This window comes from Salvelinus namaycush, unplaced genomic scaffold (genome assembly GCF_016432855.1).
Source record: "Salvelinus namaycush isolate Seneca unplaced genomic scaffold, SaNama_1.0 Scaffold230, whole genome shotgun sequence".
NCBI classification, from domain to species: domain Eukaryota; kingdom Metazoa; phylum Chordata; class Actinopteri; order Salmoniformes; family Salmonidae; genus Salvelinus; species Salvelinus namaycush.
The window spans coordinates 176,488-190,053 of record NW_024059120.1 but is presented as its reverse complement, the minus strand read 5'-3'; positions in this window follow the sequence as shown (position 1 = coordinate 190,053).

Here is a 13,566-nt window from a genome sequence, read left to right as displayed (position 1 = left end):
TCACGATCTCTTTCAATAATGGCAGGAATGGAGGAGGTCTTTATCCTAATGAGATTGCTAAGGCGAACACCGCCATGTTTAGTTTTGCCCAACCTAGGTCGAGGCACAGACACAGTCTCAATGGGGATGGCTGAGCTGACTACACTGACTGTGCTATTGGCAGACTCCACTAAGCTGGCAGGTTGGCTAACAGCCTGCTGCCTGGCCTGCACCCTATTTCATTGTGGAGCTAGAGGAGTTAGAGCCCTATCTATGTTAGTAGATAAGATGAGAGCACCCCTCCAGCTAGGATGGAGTCCGTCACTCCTCAGCAGGCCAGGCTTGGTCCTGTTTGTGGGTGAGTCCCAGAAAGAGGGCCAATTATCTACAAATTCTATCTTTTGGGAGGGGCAGAAAACAGTTTTCAACCAGCGATTGAGTTGTGAGACTCTGCTGTAGAGCTCGTCACTCCCCCTAACTGGGAGGGGGCCAGAGACAATTACTCGATGCCGACACATCTTTCTAGCTGATTTACACGCTGAAGCTATGTTGCACTTGGTGACCTCTGACTGTTTCATCCTAACATCGTTGGTGCCGACGTGGATAACAATATCTCTATACTCTCTACACTCGCCAGATTTAGCTTTAGCCAGCACCATCTTTAGATTAGCCTTAACGTCGGTAGCCCTGCCCCCTGGTAAACAGTGTATGATCGCTGGGTGATTCGTTTTAAGTCTAATACTGCGGGTAATGGAGTCGCCAATGACTAGGGTTTTCAATATGTCAGAGCTAATGGTTGGAGCCTTCGGCGTCTCAGACCCCGTAGCGGGAGGAGTAGAGACAAGAGAAGACTCAGACTCAGACTCCGACTCGCTACATAATGGGGAAAACCGGTTGAAAGTTTCTGTCGGCTGAATGAGCGACACCAGTTGAGCATTCCAACAGCATTTCCCTCCAGAAGCCATGAGAAAGTTGTCCGGCTGCGGGGACTGTGCGGGGGGTTTATACTAACGTTAGTATCTGTACTTACTGGTGGCACAGACGCTGTTTCTTCCTTTCCTACACTGAAATTACCCTTGCCTAACGATTGCGTCTGAAGCTGGGCTTGTAGCACAGCTATCCTCGCCATAAGGCGATCGTTCTCCTGTATATTATGAGTACAGCGACTGCAATTAGAAGACATCATGTTAATGTTACTACTTAGCTTCGGCTGTTGAAGGTGCTGACGAACCATGTCCAGATAAAGCGTCCGGAGTGAAAAAGTTGAATGAGGGAAAAAAGTTGCGATGGAAAAACTAAAAATATAAACGGTAATTAAAAAGAAGAAAAAAACGTAAAGTTGTCAGCTAGCAAAGTAAAGTTGGCAACAAAACGCACAGCAACAAAACGCACAGCAACACGTCTGCAAATTCAAAACTCAAAATTCAAAATTCTAACCCTATGATTATGACCATATGATAATGACCCTATAATTATGACCCATGATTATGACCCTATAATTATGACCATATGATTATGACCCTCCGATTATGACCCTATAATTATGATCCTATGATTATAACCCTATAATTATGACCCTATGATTATGACCCTATAATTATGACCCTCCGATTATCACCCTATGATTATGACCCTATAAATATGACCCTCCGATTATCACCCTATGATTATGACCCTATAATTATGACCCTCCGATTATCACCCTATGATTATGACCCTATAAGTATGACCATATGATTATGACCCTATGATTATGACCCTATGATTATGACCATATGATTATAACCATATGATTATGACCATATGATTATGACCCTACAACTATGACTCTATTATTATGAGCCTATGACCCTACGATTAAGACCCTATAATTATGACCCAATGATTATGACCCTATGATCCTATGATTATGACCCGATCATTATGATCCTATGATTATGACCCTTTGATTATGATCCTATGATTATGACCCTATGATTATGACCCTATGATTATGACCCTATGATTATGACCCTATGATTATGATCCTATGATTATGACCCTATGATTATGACCCTATAATTATGACCCTATGATTATGACCCTATGATTATGACCCTATGATTATGACCCTATGATTATGATCCTATGATTATGACCCTATAATTATGACCCTATGATTATGACCCTATGATTATGACCCTATAATTATGATCCTATAATAATGACCCAATGATTATGACTCTATATTTATGACCCTATGAACCTATGATTATGACCTTGTGATTATGACGCTATAATTATGACACTCTGGCCCTATTATTATGATCCTTTGATTATGACCATTTAATTATGACCATATGATTATGACCCTATAATTATGACCCTATGATTATAACCCTATGATTATGACCATACGATTATGATCCTATAATTATGACCCTATAATTATGACCCTATGATTATGACCCTATAATTATGACCATATGATTATGACCATATGATTATGACCCTATGATTATGACCACATGGTTATGACCCTATGATTTTGATCCTATGATTATAACCCTATGATTATGACCATATGATTATGACACTATAATTATGACCCATGATTATGACCTTATAATTATGACCATACGATTATGACCCTATAATTATGACCCTCCGATTATCACCCTATGATTATGACCCTATAAGTATGACCATATGATTATGCCCCTATGATTATGACCATATGATTATGACCCTATGATTATGACCATATGATTATGACCATATGATTATGACCCTACAATTATGACTCTATTATTATGAGCCTATGACCCTACGATTAAGACCCTATAATTATGACCCAATGATTATGACCCTATGATTATGACCCTTTGATTATGAACCTATGACCCTGTTTTTATGACCCTATAATTATGACCATGTGATTATGACCCTCTATTTATGACCATATGATTATTACCATATGACCCTATCATTATGATCCTATGATTATAACCACATGATTATGACCCTATGATTATGACCCTATGACCCTATGAGTATGACCCTATGATTCTGACCCTATGATTATGACCCTATAATTATGACTCTATGTTTCTGACCCTATGATTATGACCCTACAATTTTGACCCTATGATTATGACCAGATGATTAGCACCGTATGACCCAATGATTATGACTCTATATTTATGACCCTATGAACCTATGATTATGACCTTATGATTATGACCCTATGCTTATGACCCTATAATTATGACCCTATGATTATGACCCTATAATTATGATCCTATAATTATGACCCAATGATTATGACTCTATATTTATGACCCTATGAACCTATGATTATGACCTTGTGATTATGACCCTATAATTATGACACTCTGGCCCTATTATTATGATCCTTTGATTATGACCATTTAATTATGACCATATGATTATGACCCTATAATTATGAGCCTATGATTATGACCCTATAATTATGACCATGTGATTATGACCCTATAATTATGACCCTATGATTTTGACCCTATAATTATGATCCTATGATTATAACCCTATGATTATGACCATATGATTATGACACTATAATTATGACCCATGATTATGACCCTATAATTATGACCATACGATTATGACCCTCCGATTATGACCCTATAATTATGATCCTATGATTATAACCCTATAATTATGACCCTATGATTATGACTCTATAAATATGACCCTCCGATTATCACCCTATGATTATGAACCTATAATTATGACGATATGATTATGACCCTATAATTATGACCCTCCGATTATCACCCTATGATTATGACCCTATGATTATGACCATATGATTATAACCATATGATTATGACCATATGATTATGACCCTACAATTATGACTCTGTTATTATGACCCTATAATTATGACCCTCCGATTATCACCCTATGATTATGACCCTATAAGTATGACCATATGATTATGACCATATGATTATGACCCTATAATTATGACCCAATGATTATGACCCTATGACCCTATGATTATCACCCTATCATTATGATCCTATGATTATGACCCTTTGATTATGACCCTATGATTATGACCCTATGATTATGACCCTATAATTATGACCATATGATTATGACCATATGAGCATGACCCTATGATTATGACTCTATGATTATGACCCTATAATTATGACTCTAAGATTATGACCCTATAATTATGACCCTATGATTATGAACCTATGATTATGACCCTATAATTATGACCCTATGATTATGACCCTATAATTATAACCATATGATTATGACCATATGATTATAACCCTATCATTATGATCCTATAATTATGACCCTTTAATTATGACCCTATGATTATGACCCTATTACTTGTGACCCTATGATTATGACCCTATGATTATGACCCTATTACTTGTGACCCTATGACCCAATGATTATGACCTTATGATTATGGCCCTATGCTTATGACCCTATAATTATGACTCTATAATTATGACCCTATGATTATGACCCTATAATTATGACTCTATAATTATGACCCAATGATTATGACTATATATTTATGACCCTATGAACCTATGATTATGACCTTGTGATTATGACCCTATAATTATGACCCTATAATTATGACCCTATGGCCCTATTATTATGATCCTATGATTATAACCATTTAATTATGACCATATGATTATGACCCTATAATTATGACCCTATGATTATGACCCTATAATTATGGCCCTATAATTATGACCATACGATTATGACCCTCCGATTATGACCCTATAATTATGATCCTATGATTATGACCCTATGATTATGACCCTTCGATTATCACCCTATGATTTTGACCCTATAATTATGACCATATGATTATGACCCTGTTATTATGATCCTATAATTATGACCCAATGATTATGACTCTGTTATTATGACCCTATAATTATGACCCTCCGATTATCACCCTATGATTATGACCCTATAAGTATGACCATATGATTATGACCATATGATTATGACCCTATAATTATGACCCAATGATTATGACCCTATGACCCTATGATTATCACCCTATCATTATGATCCTATGATTATGACCCTTTGATTATGACCCTATGATTATGACCCTATGATTATGACCCTATAATTATGACCCTTTAATTATGACCCTATAATTATGACCCTTTAATTATGACCCTATGATTATGAACCTATGATTATGACCCTATAATTATGACCCTATCATTATGATCCTATAATTATGACCCTATGATTATCACCCTATCATTATGATCCTATAATTATGACCCTTTAATTATGACCCTATGATTATGAACCTATGATTATGACCCTATAATTATGACCCTATGATTATGACCCTATAATTATGACCCTATGATTATGACCCTATAATTATGACTCTATGATTATGACCCTATGATTATGACTCTATGATTATGACCCTATAATTATGACCCTATAATTATGACCCTATCATTATGACCCTATGATTATGACCCTATGATTATGACCTTGTGATTATGACCCTATAATTATGACACTCTGGCCCTATTATTATGATCCTTTGATTATGACCATTTAATTATGACCATATGATTATGACCCTATAATTATGAGCCTATGATTATGACCATTTAATTATGACCATATGATTATGACCCTATAATTATGAGCCTATGATTATGACCCTATAATTATGACCATGTGATTATGACCCTATAATTATGACCCTATGATTATGACCCTATAATTATGACCCTATGATTTTGACCCTATAATTATGATCCTATGATTATAACCCTATGATTATAACCATATGATTATGACACTATAATTATGACCCATGATTATGACCCTATAATTATGACCATACGATTATGACCCTCCGATTATGACCCTATAATTATGATCCTATGATTATAACCCTATAACTATGACCCTATGATTATGACCCTATAATTATGACCCTCCGATTATCACCCTATGATTATGACCCTATAATTATGACCCTCCGATTATCACCCTATGATTATGACCCTATAAGTATGACCATATGATTATGACCCTATGATTATGACCATATGATTATGACCCTATGATTATAACCATATGATTATGACCCTATGATTATGACCATATGATATAACCATATGATTATGACCATATGATTATGACCCTACAATTATGACTATGTTATTATGAGCATATGACCCTACGATTAAGACCCTATGATTATGATCCAATGATTATGACCCTATGATTATGACCATATGATTATGACCCTATGATTATGACCATATGATATAACCATATGATTATGACCATATGATTATGACCCTACAATTATGACTATGTTATTATGAGCCTATGACCCTACGATTAAGACCCTATGATTATGACCCTATGATTATGACCCTACGATTATGACCCTATGACCCTATGATTATCACCCTTTGATTATGAACCTATGACCCTATGATTAGGGCCCTATAATTATGACCCTATGATTATGACCCTATAATTATGACCATGTGATTATGACCCTATAATTATGACCCTATGATTATGACCCTATAATTATGACCCTATCATTATGACCCTATGATTATGACCCTATGATTATGACCATGTGATTGTGACCCTATGATTATGACCCTATAATTATGACCCTATGATTATGACCCTATGATTATGACCCTATGACCCTATGATTATGACCCTATGACCCTATGATTAGGGCCCTATAATTATGACCCTATGATTATGACCCTATAATTATGACCATGTGATTATGACCCTATGATTATGACCCTATAATTATCACCCTATGATTATGACCCTATAATTATGACCCTATGATTATGACCATATGATTATGACCATATGACCCTATAATTATGACCCTATAATTATGACCATATGATTATGACCATATGACCCTATGATTATGACCCTATAAGTATGACGCTATGATTATGACCCTATAATTATGATCCTATGATTATGACCCTATAATTATGACCATATGATTATGACCCTATGATTATGACCCTATGATTATGGCCCTATAATTATGACCCTATGATTATGACCCTATAATTATGACCCTATAATTATGACCCTATGATTATGACCCTATGATTATGACCATGCGATTATGACCCTCTATTTATGACCATATGATTATGATCCTATAATTATGACCCTATAATTATGACCCTATGATTATGACCCTATAATTATGACGATATGATTATGACCCTATAATTATGACCCTATGATTATGATCCTAAAATTATGACCCTATCATTATGATCCTATAATTATGACCCTATGACCCTATGATTATGATCCTATAATTATGACCCTATGATTATGACCCTATGATTATGACCCTATGATTATGAACCTATAATTATGACCCTATGATTATGACCCTATAATTATGGCCCTATAATTATGACCATACGATTATGACCCTCCGATTATGACCCTATAATTATGATCCTATGATTTTGACCCTATAATTATGACCATATGATTATGACCCTATTATTATGACCATATGATTATGACCCTATGGCCCTATGATTATGACCCTATGATTATGACCCTACAACTATGACCCTTCAACTGTGACCCTATAATTATGACCCTATGATTATAGCCCTATAATTATGACCCTATGATTATGACCCTCCGATTATAACCCTATAAGTTTGACCCTATGATTATGACCATATGATTATGACCCTATAATTATGACCATACGATTATGACCCTCCGATTATGACCCTATAATTATGACCATATGATTATGACCATATGATTATGACCCTATAATTATGACCCTCCGATTATCACCCTATGATTATGACCCTATAATTATGACCCTCCGATTATCACCCTATGATTATGACCCTATAATTATGACCCTATGATTATGACCCTATAATTATGACCCTTTAATTATGACCCTCCGATTATCACCCTATGATTATTACCCTATAATTATGACTCTATGATTATGACCCTATAATTATGACCCTATAATTATGACCCTACAACTATGACCCTACATCTATGACCCTGTGATTATGACCCTATGATTATGACCCTATAATTATGACCATATGATTATGACTCTATAATTATGACCCTATAATTATGACCCTATAATTATGACCCTACAACTATGACCCTACATCTACGACCCTGTGATTATGACCCTATGATTATGACCCTATAATTATGACCATATGATTATGACTCTATAATTATGACCCTATAATTATGACCCTATGATTATGAACCTATGATTATGACCATATGATTATGAACCTATAATTATGACCATATGATTATGACCCATGATTATGACCCTATGATTCTGACCCTATAACCATGACCATATAATTATCACCCTATAATTATGACCCTATGATTATGACCATTTGATTATGACCCTATGCCCCTATGATTATGACCCTACAACTATGACCCTACATCTATGACCCTGTGATTATGACCCTATGATTATGACCCTATAATTATGACCATATGATTATGACCCTATGATTATGATCCTATAATTATGACCCTATAATTATGATCCTATGAATATGACCCTATGATTTTGACCCTATAATTATGACCATATGATTATGACCCTATTATTATGACTATATGATTAGGACCCTATGACCCTATGATTATGACCCTATGATTATGACCCTATGATTATGACCCTACAACTATGACCCTTCAACTGTGACCCTATAATTATGACCCTATGATTATAGCCCTATAATTATGACCCTATGATTATAACCCTATAATTATGACCATATGATTATGACCATATGATTATGACCCTATAATTATGACCCTCCGATTATGACCCTCCGATTATGACCCTATAATTATGACCATATGATTATGACCATATGATTATGACCCTATAATTATGACCCTCCGATTATCACCCTATGATTATGACCCTATAATTATGACCCTATGATTATGACCCTATAATTATGACCCTATAATTATGACCCTCCTGTTATCACCCTATAATTATGACTCTATGATTATGACCCTATAATTATGACCCTACAACTATGACCCTACATCTATGACCCTGTGATTATGACCCTATGATTATGACCCTATAATTATAACCATATGATTATGACCCTATGATTATGACCCTATAATTATGACCCTATGATTATGACCCTATGATTATGACCCTATGATTATGACCCTATGATTGTGACCCTATAAATAAGACCATATGATTATGACCCTATAATTATGATCCCAAAATTATGACCCTATGATTATGACCCTCTTCATGTAGTTGATGAGTCTGTCTGTCTTTCATTCCTTCCTGTCTTCCTGTAGTTGATGAGTCTGTCTGTCTTTCATTCCTTCCTGTCTTCCTGTAGTTGATGAGTCTGTCTGTCTTCCATTCCGTCCTGTCTTCCTGTAGTTGATGGGTCTGTCTGTCTTTCATTCCTTCCTGTCTTCCTGTAGTTGATGAGTCTGTCTGTCTTTCATTCCTTCCTGTCTTCCTGTAGTTGATGAGTCTGTCTGTCTTTCATTCCTTCCTGTCTTCCTGTAGTTGATGGGTCTGTCTGTCTTTCATTCCTTCCTGTCTTCCTGTAGTCGATGAGTCTGTCTGTCTTCCATTCCGTCCTGTCTTCCTGTAGTTGATGAGTCTGTCTGTCTTCCATTCCTTCCGGTCTTCATGTAGTTGATGAGTCTGTCTGTCTTCCATTCCGTCCTGTCTTCCTGTAGTTGATGAGTCTGTCTGTCTTTCATTCCTTCCTGTCTTCCTGTAGTTGATGAGTCTGTCTGTCTTTCATTCCTTCCTGTCTTCCTGTAGTTGATGAGTCTGTCTGTCTTTCATTCCTTCCTGTCTTCCTGTAGTTGATGGGTCTGTCTGTCTTTCATTCCTTCCTGTCTTCCTGTAGTTGATGAGTCTGTCTGTCTTCCATTCCGTCCTGTCTTCCTGTAGTTGATGGGTCTGTCTGTCTTTCATTCCTTCCTGTCTTCCTGTAGTTGATGGGTCTGTCTGTCTTTCATTCCTTCCTGTCTTCCTGTAGTTGATGACACTTTGCTTCTTGAAAGTACAATATCTTGGAAACTTGACTGATGACATACGAAACATTTTGGGATTTTATCTATCAACAGCGGACTCATTTTTTAAAATACCAAAAGAAAATGTTTTAGTGGAGTTTGGGGGTGGAGCTCAATATACAACATGTTTCCTGTTTTATTTAGACAGGGAGTCAATGCTGAAACCAAGGTGTCTTTATTTAGACAGGGAGTCAATGCTGAGACCAATGTCTCTTTATTTAGACAATGAGTCAATGCTGAGATCAAGGACTCTTTATTTAGACAGGGAGTCAATGCTGAGACCAAGGTGTCTTTATTTAGACAATGAGTCAATGCTGAGATCAAGGACTCTTTATTTAGACAGGGAGTCAATGCTGAGACCAAGGTGTCTTTATTTAGACAGGGAGTCAATGCTGAGACCAAGGTGTCTTTATTTAGACAGGGAGTCAATGCTGAGACCAAGGTGTCTTTATTTAGACAGGGAGTCAATGCTGAGACCAAGGTGTCTTTATTCAGACAGGGAGTCAATGCTGAGACCAAGGTGTCTTTATTTAGACAGGCAGTCAATGCTGAGAACAAGGTGTTTTTATTTAGACAGGGAGTCAATGCTGAGACCAATGTGTCTTTAGTCAGACAGGGAGTCAATGCTGAGACCAAGGTGTCTTTATTCAGACAGGGAGTCAATGCTGAGACCAAGGTGTCTTTATTTAGACAGGGAGTCAATGCTGAGAACAAGGTGTCTTTATTCAGACAGGGAGTCAATGCTGAGACCAAGGTGTCTTTATTCAGACAGGGAGTCAATGCTGAGACCAAGGTGTCTTTATTCAGACAGGGAGTCAATGCTGAGACCAAGGTGTCTTTATTTAGACAGGGAGTCAATGCTGAGACCAAGGTCTCTTTATTTTGACAGGGAGTCAATGCTGAGACCAAGGTCTCTTTATTTTGACAGGGAGTCAATGCTGAGACCAAGGTGTCTTTATTCAGACAGGGAGTCAATGCTGAAACCAAGGTGTCTTTATTTAGACAGGGAGTCAATGCTGAGACCAAGGTGTCTTTATTTAGACAGGGAGTCAATACTGAGACCAATGTGTCTTTAGTCAGACAGGGAGTCAATGCTTAGACCAAGGTTGTTTTTTTTGACAGGGAGTCAATGCTGAGACCAAGGTGTCTTTATTTAGACAGGGAGTCAATGCCGAGACCGAGGTGTCTTTATTCAGACAGGGAGTCAATACTGAGACCAAGGACTCTTTATTTAGACAGGGAGTCAATGCCGAGACCGAGGTGTCTTTATTCAGACAGGGACTCAATGCTGAGAACAATGACTTTATTTAGACAGGGAGTCAATGCTGAGACCAAGGTGTCTTTATTTAGACAGGGAGTCAATGCTCAGACCAAGGTGTCTTTATTTAGACAGGGAGTCAATGCTGAGACCGAGGACTCTTTATTCAGACAGGGAGTCAATACTGAGACCAAGGACTCTTTATTTAGACAGGGAGTCAATGCTGAGACCAAGGTGTCTTTATTTAGACAGGGAGTCAATGCTGAGACCAAGGTCTCTTTATTTTGACAGGGAGTCAATGCTGAGACCAAGGTCTCTTTATTTTGACAGGGAGTCAATGCTGAGACCAAGGTGTCTTTATTCAGACAGGGAGTCAATGCTGAGACCAAGGTGTCTTTATTTAGACAGGGAGTCAATGCTGAGACCAAGGTGTCTTTATTTAGACAGGGAGTCAATACTGAGACCAAGGTGTCTTTATTCAGACAGGGAGTCAATGCTTAGACCAAGGTGTCTTTATTTAGACAGGGAGTCAATGCTTAGACCAAGGTGTCTTTATTTAGACAGGGAGTCAATGCTGAGACCAAGGTGTCTTTATTTAGACAGGGAGTCAATGCCGAGACCGAGGTGTCTTTATTCAGACAGGGAGTCAATACTGAGACCAAGGACTCTTTATTTAGACAGGGGAGTCAATGCCGAGACCGAGGTGTCTTTATTTAGACAGGGAGTCAATGCTGAGACCAAGGTGTCTTTATTTAGACAGGGAGTCAATGCTGAGACCAAGGTCTCTTTATTTTGACAGGGAGTCAATGCTGAGACCAAGGTGTCTTTATTTAGACAGGGAGTCAATGCTGAGACTAAGGTGTCTTTATTTAGACAGGGAGTCAATACTGAGACCAAGGACTCTTTATTTAGACAGGGAGTCAATGCTGAGACCAATGACTTTATTTAGACAGGGAGTCAATGCTGAGACCAAGGTGTCTTTATTTAGACAGGGAGTCAATGCTGAGACCAAGGTGTCTTTATTCAGACAGGGAGTCAATGCTGAGACCAAGGTGTCTTTATTTAGACAGGGAGTCAATGCTGAGACCAAGGTGTCTTTATTCAGACAGGGAGTCAATGCTGAAACCAAGGTGTCTTTATTTAGACAGGGAGTCAATGCTGAGACCAAGGACTCTTTATTTAGACAGGGAGTCAATGCTTAGACCACGGTCTCTTTTTTTTACAGGGAGTCAATGCTGAGACCAAGGTGTCTTTATTTAGACAGGGAGTCAATACTGAGACCAAGGTGTCTTTATTTAGACAGGGAGTCAATGCTGAGACCGAGGTGTCTTTATTCAGACAGGGAGTCAATACTGAGACCAAGGACTCTTTATTTAGACAGGGAGTCAATGCTGAGACCAAGGTCTCTTTATTTAGACAGGGAGTCAATGCTGAGACCAAGGACTCTTTATTTTGACAAGGAGTCAATGCTGACATGTAGATGGGGTTGTAGGACATGTAGAAGTGGTTGTAGCACTTGTAAATGTAGTTGTATGGCATGTAGATGGGGTTTTAGACCATGTAAATGTGGTTGTAGGACGAGTAGATGTGTTGGTAGAATGTGTAAATGAGGTTGAAGGACGTGCAGGATGTGTAGATGTGGTTTTAGGATGTGTAGGATGTGTAGATGGGGTTGTAGGATGTGTAGATGGGATTGTAGGATGTGTAGATGGGGTTGGAGGACGTGTAGATGGGGTTGGAGGACGTGTAGATGGGGTTGGAGGACGTGTAGATGGGGTTGTAGGATGTGTAGATGGGGTTGTAGGATGTGTAGATGTGTAGATGGGGTTGGAGGATGTGTAGATGGGGTTGGAGGATGTGTAGATGGGGTTGTAGGATGTGTAGATGGGGTTGTAGGATGTGTAGATGGGGTTGGAGGACGTGTAGATGGGGTTGTAGGATGTGTAGATGGGGTTGTAGGATGTGTAGATGTGTAGATGGGGTTGGAGGATGTGTAGATGGGGTTGGAGGATGTGTAGATGGGGTTGTAGGATGTGTAGATGGGGTTGGAGGACGTGTAGATGGGGTTGTAGGATGTGTAGATGGGGTTGGAGGACGTGTAGATGGGGTTGTAGGATGTGTAGATGTGTAGATGGGGTTGTAGGATGTGTAGATGTGTAGAT